This window comes from Erinaceus europaeus, chromosome 11 (genome assembly GCF_950295315.1).
Source record: "Erinaceus europaeus chromosome 11, mEriEur2.1, whole genome shotgun sequence".
NCBI lineage: Eukaryota > Metazoa > Chordata > Mammalia > Eulipotyphla > Erinaceidae > Erinaceus > Erinaceus europaeus.
Window position 1 is genome coordinate 58,983,771 of NC_080172.1, and position 17,006 is coordinate 59,000,776.

Consider the following 17,006-nt stretch of genomic DNA (forward strand, 5'->3'; position numbering starts at 1 on the left):
AGTCCCTGACTGTGTGCTTTATCAGGTGAGGTGTTTTCTGGCACTGATACCATCATTCTAAAAGATAGAGAAACCATCCTCGTTACACAGCTAACTTTAGTTATGAACAGAGAGTAGATACAGCTCAGAATCTGTTTCAGGACTTCCTGGAACTGTTGAAGGTTAAAGTTCCCACTTTACAGTCAGCTAGAAATCAGGAATGGAAAAAAAGACTAACGTAAGAGTTTCACTTTGTATAATTGCTCTCACTTATCTAGTGATAACATATATTTATTTCTTTTTATTAGTGATTTAATACTGATTTGCAAAATTGTAAGATAATAGGGCTATAATTCCATACAGTTCCCACCAACAGAGTTCTGGGTCCCATCCTCTCCACTGGAAACTGCAGTATTTCTCCCAAGTTCATTAATATGGACTGATTCTATAACTATCTATATCTATACATATCTATATATTTCCCCCAATTTTTTCCAGTGGTCCTGCCTTCATTTCCTTTCTAGTTCACCCCTACACCAATTACTATTTTCAAGTGTCTTTCCTTTTTAACTCTTCTCTCTCAGATAAGTGAAACTGTGTCTGGCTTTTTCTGGTATTTTCCAGGCCCACTTCCCATTCACTGATGGTATAAAAGCAAGATTTCTGGTGCCAAATGCTTCAGATCCTGGTGGAATGGGGGTACAGAGCCGATTGAATTACTTCCCCTATCATTTACTCTTCTCTGAGCATGAACCAAAATTCTTTTTAGGGTGCAAGTGGGAGTTCTAGCTTTTGCAATTGTTTCTCCACTGGACATGGATGTTGATAGGTTAATCCATACTCACAGCCTGTTTCTATCTTTCCCTAGTGGAGTAGGGCTCTGGAGAAGTGAGGTTCCAGGAATCACTGGTGAGGTCGTCTGCTCAGGGAAGGAATCATATTAGCATCTGCAACTTGGTGGCTGAAATGCAGTAAGATGGAAAGCAGGTCACACACACACACACACACACACACACACACACACACACACTCATTTCTACACACAATCTAGTGGAGGCTGTGATACTGAATGTCACTTATATGTGTCTAAGCCCCTGGCACTGGCCTCAGGTTCACTTTAGTTTTAGTGAACAAACAATAGATGAAGAAGCTATCTTCATTTTTGACTGCTTAGGCTAACTAGCTAGACTTGACTAGAGGAAAAGCAAGCAGAGTAGATATTGATTATCTGAGTATATTAAAAGTATACTTTTAATACTTTTTATTTCCTTCATTCATTCATTTGATAAGACAGAGAGAAACTGAGAAAAGAGGCTTCCCCCCTGCAGGTGGAGACCAGGTCCTTGTGCATAGTTATCTGTGCATTCAGTTGGGTGTGCCAACACCTAGTCCCTTGAGAATATTTTAAAATAATTTTCCTGCCTAATAAAATATAGTGCTTTTTTAACCTAAATGCCAAACTTTTTTTTGTTACTCACTAATACTACAAACTGCTTCTCACCCTGCACTACAGAGTTGTTAAGCCATGAGAAAAGGTCCCATTGAGGATGAAAAAAATCCCAGTGTTTTCAATCCCAATGAGGATGAGTTGGCCCAACTCACAAAGGGTCAGATGCATACAGCCTAGGTTGAGTTATCAAATGGCCATTCTCATTGCAATATATTGATTTTGATGCTTGAGTTTCTGTAATGTTTGAGGAAGTATATACCCATGGACGTAAACTAGTTAACTTCCAAACTAAAAGTATTTGTTATTCATCACTACCTAATCATTGACATATATTCTTCATCCCTTCCTTCTCCTCCTCTTCCTCCCCCTTTCCATCCTTTTGTAAAGGTTGGTGGGTTATTGCCTGAGAAGCTAGACAACTGGACAATCCTGAATCCTTGAGTTTAATTGTCAGTATTGTATATTGTATGTGATGTTCTGCTTTTCTTTTCTCTTTCATAAGTAAGTAGTAAGTCAGTAAATAAATATTTTTTTTAAAGATTGATGGACTAAATGACATCAGTGGGCTCAAAGTGGGAATCAAAGGACATGCTTATCTTTATTCCACCTGAAATTTCAGTAAAATGATTTACAAAATGATTTTGTAAAAAATCATAAACCCACAGGACAAAGAGAAACAAGAAAGAAACAAAATGAGCCTAAGATAGATATAAATAAGACTTTGGGAGTCAGAGAGTGCAAAGATGAGTGGTGAATGATGAAGTTGCATGAGGAAACAAAGACCTCCAAGTGTAGGGGGTAGGGAGTGAAATAGAGAAGCCCATTTGCTCAGGTGAGCCTCATGGAGACTCAGCAGAAGCCTCTGCGTATGGGCCTGAAGAGGAGTGCTCACTGTCTACATGAGTAACAGTGAGACTTCAGACTTTTACTTACTCCACTATGAGACGGTATACTTATGCTCTAGAAATTGACTAAGGGATTCCAAACTTCAAGATGCTAGACCTATGAAGGGTAGGCATACCAGCTATCAATGTATAGACTTTCACTTACAACCCCCCCCCCCCCCCCGCCGATTTGTGTGATACAGGATCTGAATCCTGTGAATGTTTCTCCTGTACTGACTGACCAGATGTCAAACTTTGCCAGCAGTAGATTCTAAAGTGGCACTATATGGTAATAGAAGCAGGCAGACATTTGCATCCTGGGTGGTTCTATTTCTCCATTTCTCATTTTATGCAGTGAATGGTTGGATGAAGGAGATTCAACTCTCATCACTCTCAGCCTACGTTCTGTCTGCTTGGTAGCCACTTCCATGACGATTCCTTTGAGGCCCCCAAAAAACTGTTTCTGCCTTCCCTTGTTGCCTTTCCACAGCAGTTCTGCCCATTCACATCCTCTGCAGTAGTAAGTCATTTCTATAAGTCATGTCTGGTGGTGTCCTCCAGTGGGGTTCTTTGCCACAGGCAGGCTTTATTTTCCTGTAGTTGTTATGCTTTCTGTGAGAACTAGTTTCAGCTTGTGTATTTTTATTGGAAAAAGAAATAAAGAAATTGAGTAACTTGTATCATTGAGATACAAATCCTAACTCTTGCATTGTCTACTCTCTCTCAGTCTACACTCTTTAAACATAGCAGCTGGGGTAGGGTTTTGTTTGTTGCTATGTTGGGGGATTTTGAAGAGCTACAAAAAAAAACACCCAGTTAATTATTTTTTTAATTGGCAAACATTTCTTTATACCAATGACTTCTTTGTTCAAATTATATGTGTGCTTCTGTATTATTATTATTAGGGTTATCACTGGGGCTTGGTGCCAACACTACAAATCCACTGCTTCTGAAGGCTATTTTTCCCATTTTGTTGCCTTTGTTGTGGTTGTTATTGTTATTGTCGTCATAGCTGGTATTGTTGTTGGACAGGACAGAGATAAATCAAGAGAGAAAGGGAAGACAGAGAGGAGGAGAGACAGGTAGATGCCTGCAGACCTGCCTCACTGCCCGAGAAGTGACCCCCCTGCAGGTGTGGAGCTGGGGGCTCCAACCGTGATCCATACACCAGGTCCTTGGACTTTGTGCCACGTGCGCTTAACCCGCTGCGCTACCACCCAGCCCCGTTCTGTGTTTTTATGTTTAAAACATTTATTTATGGGCTGGGGAGATAGGATAATGGTTATGCAAAAAGACTCATGCTTGAGGCTTAAAAGTCCCAGGTTCAATCCCCCACATGCCAGAGTTGAATAGTGTTCTGGTTTCTGTCTCTATCCTCTGCATCTTTCTTTCTTTCTGTATTTCTCTATTTCTCTCATTAAAAATAAAACAAGTAAGGTACATTTAAAGTATCTATTTACTTATAAGGAAAAGAGACGGGGAGAAAGATTATCATTGTAGCACATTCGATGTTGGAGATTGAATTCAGAACCTCATGCAATCATCCAACACTTTACCCTCTGTGCCACCTCTTGGTCTGTAGTTTCCCTATTTAAAATTTTTATTTATTTTTTTTAACTGCCACCGGGATTATTGCTGGGGATTGGTGTCTGCAAGATAAATCTATGGCTCCTGGTAGTAGTAATATGTGAGTAAATTTATATGAAAAAACAAAGTTCAATGAGTTGAATTTATCATTCTTATTTTTGTAAAGACAATCCCAAGTTCCATGATAAGTTGGAGGACTCAGAGGACTCGGTAAATAGTCACACTTGTGGCTTTATGCTTCTTTACAGGTAAAGGATGCAAAGTCAAACTAGCAGAGGGACCAGGAACAAGCAGAATTCAAAGGATGGCAGCACAAGTTTCCAAGCACCTTTTCCACATGGAATCATGCAAAACTGGTTTCATTCATCCAGAAATGGTCTTGACAACACATAGTTTCACTACAACAATGTGGTACAACACATGTAGTGAAATATTATATACCAGGGAAGCTCGGTCGCTGGTCACGAGCTGTCCTCTAGCTAGTCTACAACAGAGTCCTAAGAGGAAAGCAAATGTTCAGCATACATTATACGAGTGGTTTAGGCACTACTGGGAGCTACTCTTAATCTTTAAGGAAACCTTTGTGTCAACCTAGGTTTACCAGTGAAATTCTTTTTTATTTCATTATGTTTTATTTTTTTGCCACCAGGGTTATTTCTGAGGCATGACCACCAGTCCCAGTGACCATTTTTCCTTTTTTTTTTTTTTCTATTTTTTACTGAGTAGGATAGAGAGAAATTGAGAAGGTAGGGAGAGGTACAGAGGGAAAGAGACACCTGAAGACCTGCTTCACTGCTCATGAAGCGTTCCCCTCCCAGGTGGGGATGGTAATAGGTATGCCACTTCCCAGACCCCACCAGCGAAATTCTTAGATACCAACCTATAACCAATCTTGCAAAGCAAGTCTTTCAAACAAGGATAGTCTTAGTGGCTAAGTTGAGTCTTTTCTGCAGACATCACATGTCTTTACAAATACTCTGATGACACATCAGAGGAGTGTTGACATCAGAAGAGTGCTGAGTAAATTAAAAAGACCACAGTCTGGACTTGTAGTCATGTGCAAACTCTTCTTCTTCTTCTAGCGTTTGCCCTTCTTCCGTAGCCAGTCAACAGCATCAGGTTGAGCCTGATGTAAAGTTTCGAGACCTCCTTTGAATCTGGAGAGGTGGCAGTCGTTGACTATGTGGTTCGTAGTCTGTCTGTAGCCGCAGGGGCAGTTCGGGTCGTCTCTGGCTCCCCAGCGATGGAACGTAGCGGCGCACCAGCCATGGCCTATTCGATAGCGATTGAGTAGAGCCCAATCATAACGTGCTAGGTCAAAGCTGGGTTGACGCTTGCAGGGGTCTGTGATGAGGTGTTTTACCTCAGCTGACTGCCAGCTCTGTTTCCAAGAGACTGGAACAGAGAAGTTCAGTGTAGGCGTAGGGGACCAGATTGGGTGAAGAGACGTCAAGCATTGAACAGGGTGGGCGAAGATATCCGCGTATATTGGCAGGTCCGGTCGAGCGTAGACGTGGGAAATGAACTTAGCTGATACCGCATCCCGACGAATATCTGGAGGGGCGATGTTGCTAAGAACTGGCAGCCATGGAGCCGGGGTGGAACGGATGGTTCCAGAAATTATCCTCATGGAGGAATATAATTTGGAATCGACCAAGTGGACATGGGGGCTACGGAACCATACTGGGGCACAGTAGTCTGCAGTGGAATAGCATAATGCCAGAGATGATGATCGTAGTGTGGAAGCGCTCGTGCCCCATGAGGAGCTGGCCAGTCTTGCAATGATGTTATTCCTCGCGCCCACCTTTGCTGCAGTTTTTATGACTGGCTGGGCTTCATGCCGGATTCTCATATCGCCAAGCTCATATCACATTAAGCTCACGCAAGGCCGAGGCATGGTGTAGATGGAAAACAGATGATACCGTTTTTGCAGTGCTAGGGATTAGTCGCCATTTTTTACAGTAATCAGATATCAGAGACATGTCTTTCGTGAGTGTTTCCTCGAGGATGTCGAACTTGGATGCCTGAGTTGCACAGCAGATGTCATCGGCGTAGATGAACTTCCTTGAAGAAGTTTCTGGGAGGTCATTGATGTAAATATTAAATAGCGTAGGAGCCAGAACAGAGCCCTGGGGGAGGCCACTTGAGACAAGTCTCCATCTGCTAGACTTGTCACCCAGATGTACCCGGAATCTTCTGTTTTGGAGAAGAAACGATATAGTGTTGGCCACCCATGGAGGCAGGCATCTTGAGATCTTGACTAGGAGACCACAGTGCCAGACCGTGTCATAGGCTGCTGTGAGATCAACAAAGACAGCACCCGTCTTTAAATTCTTCTGGAATCCATTTTCAATGTAAGTGCAAAACATTTTCAATGTAAGTGCAAACTCTGAGTTTAAATCACAATTGAGACACTTTAATGGTCATGTGATCTTGAAAGAGAACTGAGACTAGTAAACACTCTTTTTGTAGAGCTCATGGAAAACATGAAGGATTTCATACAGGAAAGCCTGGTGCTCAGGTAAGAAAAAAAAAATTAACAGAGACAGAGAGAAATTGAGAGGGAAAGGGCAGATAGAGCAGGAGAGAGACACTTGTAGTCCTGCTTTGCCACTTGTAAAGTTTACCTACTGCAGGTAGACTGGGGACTTGAACCTAGGTCCTTATATTTAATAACGTGTGTGCTCAACCAAATGTGCCACTATCCAACCTCTCAGGGAAAACTGGTTATTTAAAATTCTATGGTATTGTCTCCCAAGTTGTTGCCTTTTCATAACTGAACCTTTACTTTTTTTTAAAACCAGACCACTGCTCAGCTCTGGTTTATGGTGGTATAGGGGATTGAACCTGGGACTTTGGAGCCTCAGGCATGAGGATCTCTTTGCATAACCATTATACTGTCTACCTCTGCCCTGAACCTTTACTTCTCACTCAATCTCAGTGATATTCTTGCATTAACATTCAAATCTTCTCCTATTTTCTTGTGAAAACTTTCCTTCACATAGTTGGTCTTAGCTATGTAAATTTCCTGCTTCTCTTCACATGTACAGATCAGCAAGAGGCCCTGAACCTTCCCCAGCATTTTGTAAAACCTTTTATTGGGTCCCTTACCAAGGGAAACCACATCAGTGTGACCAGCACTGAATGTATTCCCCAGTGGATGCCACCCTTGATTATCCTCCACACTCTGTTTTGCTTCATTCAAGGATAGCTCCCCCCAGGTCTGAGAAAGCCTCTTCTTTCACCTCTTCTTAGGGGGCCAACATTGTAGTCTCCCTAACATGATTCTACACTAGCCACAGAGCCACTGACTCAAGCCATTTTCTAGTCTTCATTTGTCCCCAGCCAAGTCTCCCTCAATGGACCAGTTTGTTACCACCTGCTCTGAGGTAGGTCAACACAAATAAACCCTTGGCCCTGAGGTGACACATTGTCCTTGCCCCTCCCCCCCAACCCCCTAAAGCAATCTTCTGTATCACAGGCTTGCTCTGAAAACTATATGAGGTAGCGAGTGGGGAAGCACCCTAGCAAATGTAAAAGGCTGTGTGAATTCCAAAACTGAATTTTCATGCAGTTTTAGAATTCTGCAAATCTATTACCAAGTGGCAACTGTTTATATACTAATTACCATAAAGATGCTGTGGTTAGGGTTCTAGAACCCCAAATATTCCATAACTAAAGTTTATTCCATTTCTTTTTTTGGGGGGGGATATTTGTTTTATTCAGAGAAAGAGAGAGAGAGAGAGGGAGAGAGAGAGAGAGAGAGAGAGATTCACTTTAGACAGAGAGAGAAGCCAGAGCATCACTTCAGTACATGCAGTGCTGGGGATCAAACTTAAAGCTCAGGCATAAAGGCCTAATTCTCTACCAGTTGAACTCTCTCCCTAGTCATTAATTCCATTGTTTTAAGGACACTTTTATGAAAAATAGGGTTTTGGGGGTTTTTTTTTGCCTCCAGGGTTATTGCTGGGGCTTGGTACTTACACTACAAATTCACTGCTCCTGTGGCCATTTTATTTGAGTTTTTGGATAGGACATACAGAAATTAAGAGGGAAGGGGAGGGGAGATAGAGAAGAGAGAAAGACACTTGCAGACCTACTTCACTGCTTGTGAAGCAACCCGCTTGCAGGTGAAAGGACTAGAGTAGTGTCTATCCCAGAGTTGAATCATTAACAATTTCTATTAACCGACATCTTTATTTAATTGGACATCCAACACACATAAATGGACTCCTCAGGGATTTAAATCTCCACTGTTCAGAAGAAAATACATTGTAGCCATGTAGTAACTTTCAATATTAGGATATGTTAATCAATGACCTTTTGCAAAGTTTCCTACAGCTTAGTTCTTGTTTCTGAAACAGGTGCATTCCATCTCAGCATGGTAAATGTAATTTGTTTTTCATATTGCTTCTGCACTTGTTTCAGTTTCATATCTGACACTCTCTGCAGTTGTTAAGTCCAGCAATGTTGTTACTGCATATGACCACAATTGTTTTGTTGTGTTTATTAAAAATTAACTAGATACACAAGCTTATAAAAGCATGTCGTATTGCAGAGATATTTAGTTATTAAGGTCTCCCTATCAGTCTCCCTTACAAGTAATTCTTTGTGTGAATATCTTGTCTTGAACTTCACTTTGAAAGACTAAAACTTGATAGAATTACAGCATTGCAAGCACTGCAGGGAAGTCCACAGTTGAAAGAAAGTATCTTAATTAGGTTAGAGAATTTGTGTTTAATCACCCAACACAAGAAAGATTCTGGCATTTTTCTGAGAAGCCCCTGCATGTCCCTGCAGAGGGGAATGATTCACTGAGCTCACTGCAGTGGTGACCCTCAGATATGTTATGACTCGTGCAATTTGCCTGTTCCTTTTGGGCTCTTGCTTACATATGACACTGATGCTTGGCCTATATATTTGATGGAGTCTGAAGATTGATCCCAGTGATTACAAGTGTCTTCTGTTTTGCAATGAATCTTTCTTGTTATTACCTGCACAACTGTTCTACATGAGAACAAGCAAAAAAGGTTAGATCCATGGTATAGCTTCTGTCCACTCATTCATTTTGTTTCACACTGGGAACAAATCATGACAACATTTAACCAGCATACACCAGAATATCTTCTGGAATCCTAGACTCCTCACAATGGAGATATTGTCACTCTTGCAAGCATCTGAGGGGCAAGATCAGTGAAGAAATTGCTAAAGAGAGTTCTCAGAAATCATAGGGTGACTTCCTCCAACAAGTCAGAGGAACAGGATGCAGTGAATTTTCAATGAGTCATTAATTTGACGTTCATTGGCTCTTTTGTTGACAGAATTCAAGAGAAAAAAAAAGTTCATTTTCATGGCTGCCATTAGGACCAATTCTAGGGATGGCACAAAATGCAGGGCAGCTGCCCAGAAGTGCTGGGTGGTGTGATGCTGCGCCCCTATTTACCAGTGGGGGAGGGGGAAGGTGCTGTCAACTGTAACTCCAATAGGGCTTTGAATTGACCCTCAGTCCTGGTGTCTGGAAATCCATCATTCTACAACAACGCAGGGACTTGAGCTGCATGAGTAATTAGTATGGTTTAGAGAATCCAATTCAACTAGTATTTACTGAGTGTACTGTGAACACACACTGTTCAGGGCCAGGTGCTGGAGAAGGCAGGAAACAAGGATAGGAGAAAAAGATGGCATGGTATATGAAATGGTTGCACTTTTCTGAAACTTTCAGTGTTGATAGAGAGAGGGGAAGAATAAAGGAAAAAATACCCTAGAGATGGTATTTGATATTTAAAATTCTACAATGAATGTATATGAGTGTCAAGATCAGTCCTCTAACCTCAACACAAGACACAGGAAACCATGGGGGTGGGCACAAAGAGAGCATCAAGAGACAAGTAACTAACTAGTAGAGAAAGAGACTCTGAGGGGTGAGGCAGTGATGCACCTGGCTGAGTGCACACATTGCCAGGTGCAAGGGTTTGAGTCACCACCTGAAAGTGGCATGTTTCATGAGTGGTGAAATAGTGCTGCAGGTATTTCTCTTTTTCTCTTGGTGCCTATTTCCCCCTCTCCTCTTAATTTATCTTTGTCCTATCAAATAAAATAGAAGGAAATAAAAAAAAGGGAAAATGGCTGCCAGGAGCAGTGGATTCATAATGCCAGCAATGAGCCTCAGTGGTAATTCTGGTGGCAATAAAAGAGGAAAGAAAGAAAGAGAGAAAGAAAGAAAGAAAGGAGAAAGAAAAAAGAAGGAAAGAAAGAAAAGAGAAATAAGGGGTGAGAGAGAAAGGTAGAAAGGAAGGAAGGAAGAAAAGAAGGAAGAAATGAAGGAAGGGAGGGAAAGATGCTAAGTCTACTGATAATGCAGCAAGACAGAAGCAGTTTACCTGATATCAAACTCAAGTTGTTTTCTCCCCTTACATTTTAAAATTAATTAATTAATTAATTAATTAATATTTTTGTGTTATCACTGGGACTTCAATTCTCTGGCCTTAGTTATTCAGACAGAAAGAGACAGACAAAGAGAGAATGACACCATAGCTTTCTTTACCCAGCATGGTAGAGACTAGACTACAATCTTGATCAAACACAGAACAAATAGGCAGGCTCCTAGATGAGCTATTTTGCATCCATCTACTCATCTATTTATCTATCTATTTATCTATCTATGTATCTATCTATCTATCTATCATCTTATTGCCACCAGGGTTAAAGGTGGGGCTCAGGGCCTGAACCACTCTACCAGTTTAAGTGACCATTTTTCTTTCTAAAAATTTTTTATAGCGGGGGAGAGAAAGAGAGGACAAGAGAGACAGAGAGAAGGGGAGAGGAGACACCTGCAGCACTGCCCCACTGTTTATGAACCTTGCCTAATATAGGGGAGTGAATTCCATCCAGGGTAAACCTTGACAGTGGGAAGCAAAAAATCTGAGGACCAAGTAGACAAATATCCTCTAAAGCACTGTTCAGCTCTGGTTATGGTGATGCCGGGGATTGAACCTGGGACCTTGGAGCCATAGACAGGAAAATCTTTTGTGTAAATCACTGTGCTGTTTCCCAAGCCTCATTCTAATTTTTGATTATATTCTTTTTTTCTTGATCACGTTCATAATTCTTTTTTCCCTTTTCAGAATTTTAACAATACTGTAATTCTAGTAGTAGAAGTCATAAAAAAATCCTTACTTTCTTGTGTAGTTATTATTTTGGTGACAGGGATGGAACACTGAGCCTCATCCCTATAAAATGTGTGCTCTATGCTGAGTCCCACTTTCTTTGCTGTTCTCACTGATCCTTACTTGTGGTGGCTAACTTACTTATCTCTTTTATTGTCTCAGGATGTGATCTTGTTTAGCTGAACATTATTTGTGAGGATCCTGAGAGACTTAAATTGATTATGTCTTCTAGAGGCAATTAGTGTTCATGTCTACCTCTCACCACTCACCAACTAAACTACAAGGTTACAGACACTTCACTTAATTCTTCTCTTGGGTTTCACAATTAGTGCTGGACCAAGCCTTAAACTCAAGGTTTTAGGAGAGAATTTTTACCTCATATTAGACTGAGAACATTCTTTTAATGTACTGATTTATCATATATATATATATAGAAATATATATATATATCATAATTACATGTTGACAGGGGTTTGACTCCACACCATTCCCACCACCAGAGTTCTGAATCTTCACTCTCCCCACTGTAGTCCACCAGTTTCCCTAAGGTTGTAGACATGGGCCAACCTTCTGTCCACATTTATACATAGTTACCCCTTCTTTTTATGATTTAATCCTCTCTTCCCCTTTAAGCCACTCATGGCATCATAATTACCTCCATATGTCCCTCTCCTTTTCCTTCTCTCTCTCTGGGTGCTGATGGAGCTGGAGTTCAGAGCCCTCTTATCTTCATTCTATCAATTCTCCCCTGCTGGGAGTATGGATCAAGGTTGTTTATGGGGAGCAGGAGATAGGAGTTCTGACTTCTTGCTTTATCTTTGAATTGCATTTATATAGATGCCTTTTCTGTTTAATTTTTCAGATAGATTGAGAGAGTGAGGGAAGGAGGGATATATATATATATATATATATATATATATATATATGACTATATATATCCCTCTCTCTATATATACATATATATATAGAGAGAGAGAGAAAGAGAGAGAAGCTGTAGCACTGAAGCTTACTTCAGTGCACAGGGGACTGGGTTTGAACCTGGTCATGGCAAAAAAGTATAGATGATCGTTTCACAAGGCTCATAGTCAACATAGTATAGAAGTCTCTGTTCCAACTCTCACCTTCAGATGGGCTCAAAGCTTTAACTCCAGTCCTATATAACCGTTAAACCCCAAGTTACAGAAATAAGCCAATCTCCAAAGGACAAGAACAGCTTTAAGCCAGTTCCTCACTGCATTCTCTCACATCAACTTCATTTTGGTAGACAGTTTGTACTACCTTTCACTCTTTTTCTGAAAGATCGGTAATTGAAAGGAGAAATTCCCCATTATTTTATTTTTTACTAGGAGATTGTTCACAGTATAGTCATAGACACATAGATACAACATCTTATCTCCCCCTAATCTAAGTCCTTTCCCACCATCATACTCCAGGACTCCAGAGCCCCTCCATCTCATCTCTTCTTCTCTTTTTCCAGATCAGATTGATGGAGTTTACAGTTAACAATATTTATATACTTTTCCCATATCTGGGAACTACTCTCTGCCTTGATCCAAACTTCTAGTCCTATTTCCAACTCTGACATCATCTCCCCAGACAATATCTTTAGCCTATTTTCATGTTAGCTGTCAGGCTCAGGCAAAAATTAGTAAAGTCATGGGCCCCTTGGTATATACCTAAAATAGTCTTCCTAGCTTTTTCCAAAATGGAGACCCTAAATTGTATTTGCTGTATGCTCACCTTTAGAATCCTGATTATTAAACAAATTGTTCTGCTTTATATCTTAATGATTTTCAGCCACCAAATTGCAGATGCTATCATGATGCCAATATGACTGCCTTAAGCAGACAATCTCACCAATGTGTCCTGGAACCCCATCTCCCTACCTGACTTTGATGTGAGGTAAACTGCTTCTGTCACTACTGCATTAACAGTAGACTTAATATCTCTCCCTTCCTTTCTTCCTACCTTTCTCTCTCTAATCCTTTATTTCTTTCTCTCTCACCCACTAGGGAAAGATAGAGACAGGTTGGGAGTATGGTTGGACTTGCCAACTCTCATATCCTGCAGAAAAGCAATTACAGAAGTCAGACCTCCCACCTTCTTCACCCAATAATGATCCTGGATCCATGCTCCCAGAGGGAAAAAGAATAGGAAAGCTTCCAATGGAAGGGATGGGATATGGAACTCTGGTGGTGGGAACTCTATGGGCTTGTATCCCTCCTATTCTACAATCTTGTCAATCATTATTAAATCAATAAAAGAAAGAGTTATATGTTTGGAGGGTAGATAGCATAATGGTTATTCAGAGAGATTCATGCCTGAGGCTACAAAGTCCCAAGTTTAATCCTCCACATGACCATAAGCCAGAGCTTATCAGTGCTTTGGTTAAAAAAATAAGCAAGAGGGAGTCAGGCGGTAGCGCAGCAGTTAAACGCACGTGGAGCAAAGTGCAAGGACCAGTGGAAGAATCCTGGTTCAAGCCCCCGGCTCCCCACAGGGAGCAGGGGGAGACACTTCATAAGTGGTGAAGCAAGTCTGCAAGTGTCTGTCTATCTCTTCCCCTCTCTGTCTTCTCCTCCTCTCTCCATTTCTCTCTGTCCTATCCAACAACAACGACATCAATAAGAACAACAGTAACTACAACAATAAAACAACAAGGGAAACAAAAAGGGAAAATGAATAAATAAATATTTTAAAAAATAAAAAGCAAGCAGGAAAGAAAGAGAGAAAGAAAGGAAGGAAGGAAGGAAGGAAGGAAGGAGGGAAGAAAGAGAAAAAAAGTCATATGTTTGTGTGGTTTCAATTCAAGACCCAAACCCTCTGGTCTGTGTGGTAGCCTATAATGAATTCCCTTTCTGCTTCAACTAGCTAAGCAGGTGATGGTGTTTTCAATTAAAAACTCTGTCTGATCTCCTGTGGATAGAGCCATGTACAAAGGATTAATTATGAGGGATAGTTCTGCAAGCGACATGGAGAAATCATTATCATTAGAAGGCTTCCCACCTCAATGAATCCTATGTGCTAATACAGAGGAGACTTCCAAACCCAGACTATCAGAACAAATTTGACACTACATTTGGAAGAGAAAAAATATGTAGAATTTCAAAATGTCTTAGCAACAATTTTGGTTGAAAAATTCTTTTTCAAAAATATTTATGTTTCAAACATTTCTTTCCTTATTTATTATTTTATTTGATAGTACAGAAATTGAGGGGGAAAGCAGGAGTGAGAGAGACAGAGAGAGAGACCTACAGCACTGCTTCACTGATTGTAAAGCTTCCACACTCTAGGTGGGGACTAAGAACTTGAACCTGGATCATTGCTCATGGTAACATGATAACTCTCAACCAGGTGCACCACTATCCAGCCCCAGGCAAGCAATTTCTACTGTTTGTTTCAAACTTAGAAGAGTATGTGTGTGTGTGTGTGTGTGTGTGTGTGTGTGTGTGTGTGTGTGTGTGTGTGTTTCAAGTTTTGTTTGATCTGTGGTTTAGTTAAAAATAAGAAATGAATAGTTGGTTCCAGTTGGGATTTTATGTAAGTTGCTGCCAAGGTTATTATTACAAAGATGCAAAGATGTCAGCACCATGGAGATAAATAATCACAACGATTTTCCACATGATATCCCTCAACACCCCTGATAAATAGAAGCTACACATCTCATTTCCATTCCCATTTCACCTCTGCTCTCTCTGCTTGGCATTCCCTCCCCTGTAGTCCTCATAGGCCTAGATGACAGTAGTCCTTTAAAACTCCTTTTAAGTGTTGCTTCCTCCATCAAAATGCCCTTTCATCACAGCAGAACTAAAATGCTCCTTCTCTAGATGCATAAGACATTTTGCAAATTCTACTTAATATTCTTATTCTTAGTTTGTCACCTAGGGACTGACTGCTTCCTGTGGAGAGTGATAAGAACCAAACAGAAATGGACTTCAATTCTTGATCACTTGATCCAAGGAGAAACTGGATCACATCCCATCTGTTACTCAGGAGTGTGCTGGTGAGGGGTGGGCAGGAAGCCAGGTGGGGGTAGAAAGTTAACCTAAAGCCTCATCTGGTTAAGTTTATAAATAGGGCCATGTAATTTGTAAAAGCAGTTTTTTTTTTTTTTTCTGGCTCCAGCCTTATAACTCAAAACATTCATGGTCCCAAAGGTTTCTCTACTTTGTCACCTAATTTGTGTCCACCATGGTTCATGGGTATAATTCTCCGTGTTAAAATTTGGGGGCTCCACCATGGAGCACTTGCTAGTGGTAATGTGGCTCATCTTCTAGATCTTTCTTCAGCTGTTCTTTGTTCCCTTCCACACTACGAATCTTTAATTCCATCACTTCTTGTGTTTAAGTTTTGGACACTTCGGTTATTACAGTCTGTTCAATCTCCTCCCGTTCTTGGATGGGAAGATAGGAACCTCGGATGCTGATAATTCTAATATCAGATCAGAAGACATTAAGAAGAGATAAGTCATCAGGGAGAACATTTGAAGTTGATGTAGTAATAGTGGGTGTGGTGTAGAATTATATATACACTATAATATTAAAATCTTGTAAACTACTAATTAAAAAAATTAAAAATGAAAACTGATACAATATTTCCAGTGATTTATCATATGCTAAGACTATTTCCAACTTCCAGTTTTCCCAACAATAAGACAACCTCCTTTATTATTGTAGCCTTGGAATGTTTGCTGTCTGGGAAGGGGAGTGGATGATGAGGAAGAAAAAAAATCAGTATTTTCTTGATATTTCTTCTACAGATTCATCCTTTCATATATCACATCTTGGGCAAGAAATAAGTTTCAAGGGTGTTCTTACACATTTCTTAGTCCTTGCATAAAGTCGATCAACAGATATTTGTTTACTTGATAGGACTGTGAAGTCAATATAGCAGAGAAAATGTCAAGTTCTGATGTTTGATGGTACATTTTATGTCTTAGAGTGGATGAGCTTTTTTTTTTTTTTTTAAGGACAGGTATGCTCTGAGATGACTTAAATCATAGAGCCACTATATAATAGATATTCTCTGTTGCATATAAGACACACAATGCCCACAGTCTTTGTGTGTTCACTGCAGCTTGGTAGGCCTGGTCCTGGGTATCAAGTGAGGAAGTCTGTTCTTGGCTTCCCCGCTCTCTTATGGTCCCCTTCCCCTCCCAGGGAACTCCCTCTACTTCTAACCTAGTCAGCACTTTCCTACTCTGAATTTGCTTGCCAAACCAGAAAGGGTCTACTAATTTGTGTATTTTGACTGAAATTGCTTCAGGTTATGATGACTAGGTGATGTAAGAAAAATTGTTGATGCTGTCTTCCAGGTACTACTATACAGCTCAGAGCAAAGAAGATTCCATAACAACAGGGCTTCATATGAAAGCCTATGGTACATACAGAAAAATCCAAGTGAAAATGGATTCAAGAACTCATCCAAAGATCCCTATGCTAAGCTGATACCTGAGTGGCCACAGGGCTTTGTCTGGGACTTGGGCTAATGATGCCATAAAAGGAAACACAAACTACCAGCTCCTTAGCTCCTGGGAGTATTTGCCTTAGGGACTCTGAGCAGGGCTTGAAGTTTGACAATTGCTTATGGGTGTACTCAGGGAAATGCCATCACATTTATTGTTGTTGCTCTTGTTTATATCCCAACACTGATGGGATTTGGAAAATAAATGGATATACACTTCTACTGCATGGAGAAATTTCTAGACTGGATAGAATATTTCCTGTCTTTTTAACCTCAGTTATTCATCAATTGGGTTGTAAAAAGACTTTCCTATAGCAAGAGGCTCTCCTGGCATGCAAAAAGGTCACCAAAAGAATGGATGCATGGAGAAGTGCAATGTGGGTGAATAGCATATTTACACTGTGCCTGCACCTCTGAACTCAAAAGTGAGCAGAAAAAAAAGACAAGGAGGCAAGGTACCATCTAAAGGGTATATGC

The 17,006-nt window shown here is 40.6% G+C and overlaps 1 long non-coding RNA gene across 1 annotated transcript; it reads left to right on the plus strand.

The window, feature by feature from the left end:
- Nucleotides 1-6,315: 6,315 nt before the first annotated feature.
- On the plus strand, nucleotides 6,316-16,748 carry LOC132541228 (uncharacterized). The gene is made up of 2 exons (XR_009552395.1): nucleotides 6,316-6,421; nucleotides 16,381-16,748. It is a non-coding gene; the product is annotated as an uncharacterized LOC132541228 (long non-coding RNA).
- Nucleotides 16,749-17,006: the final 258 nt, after the last annotated feature.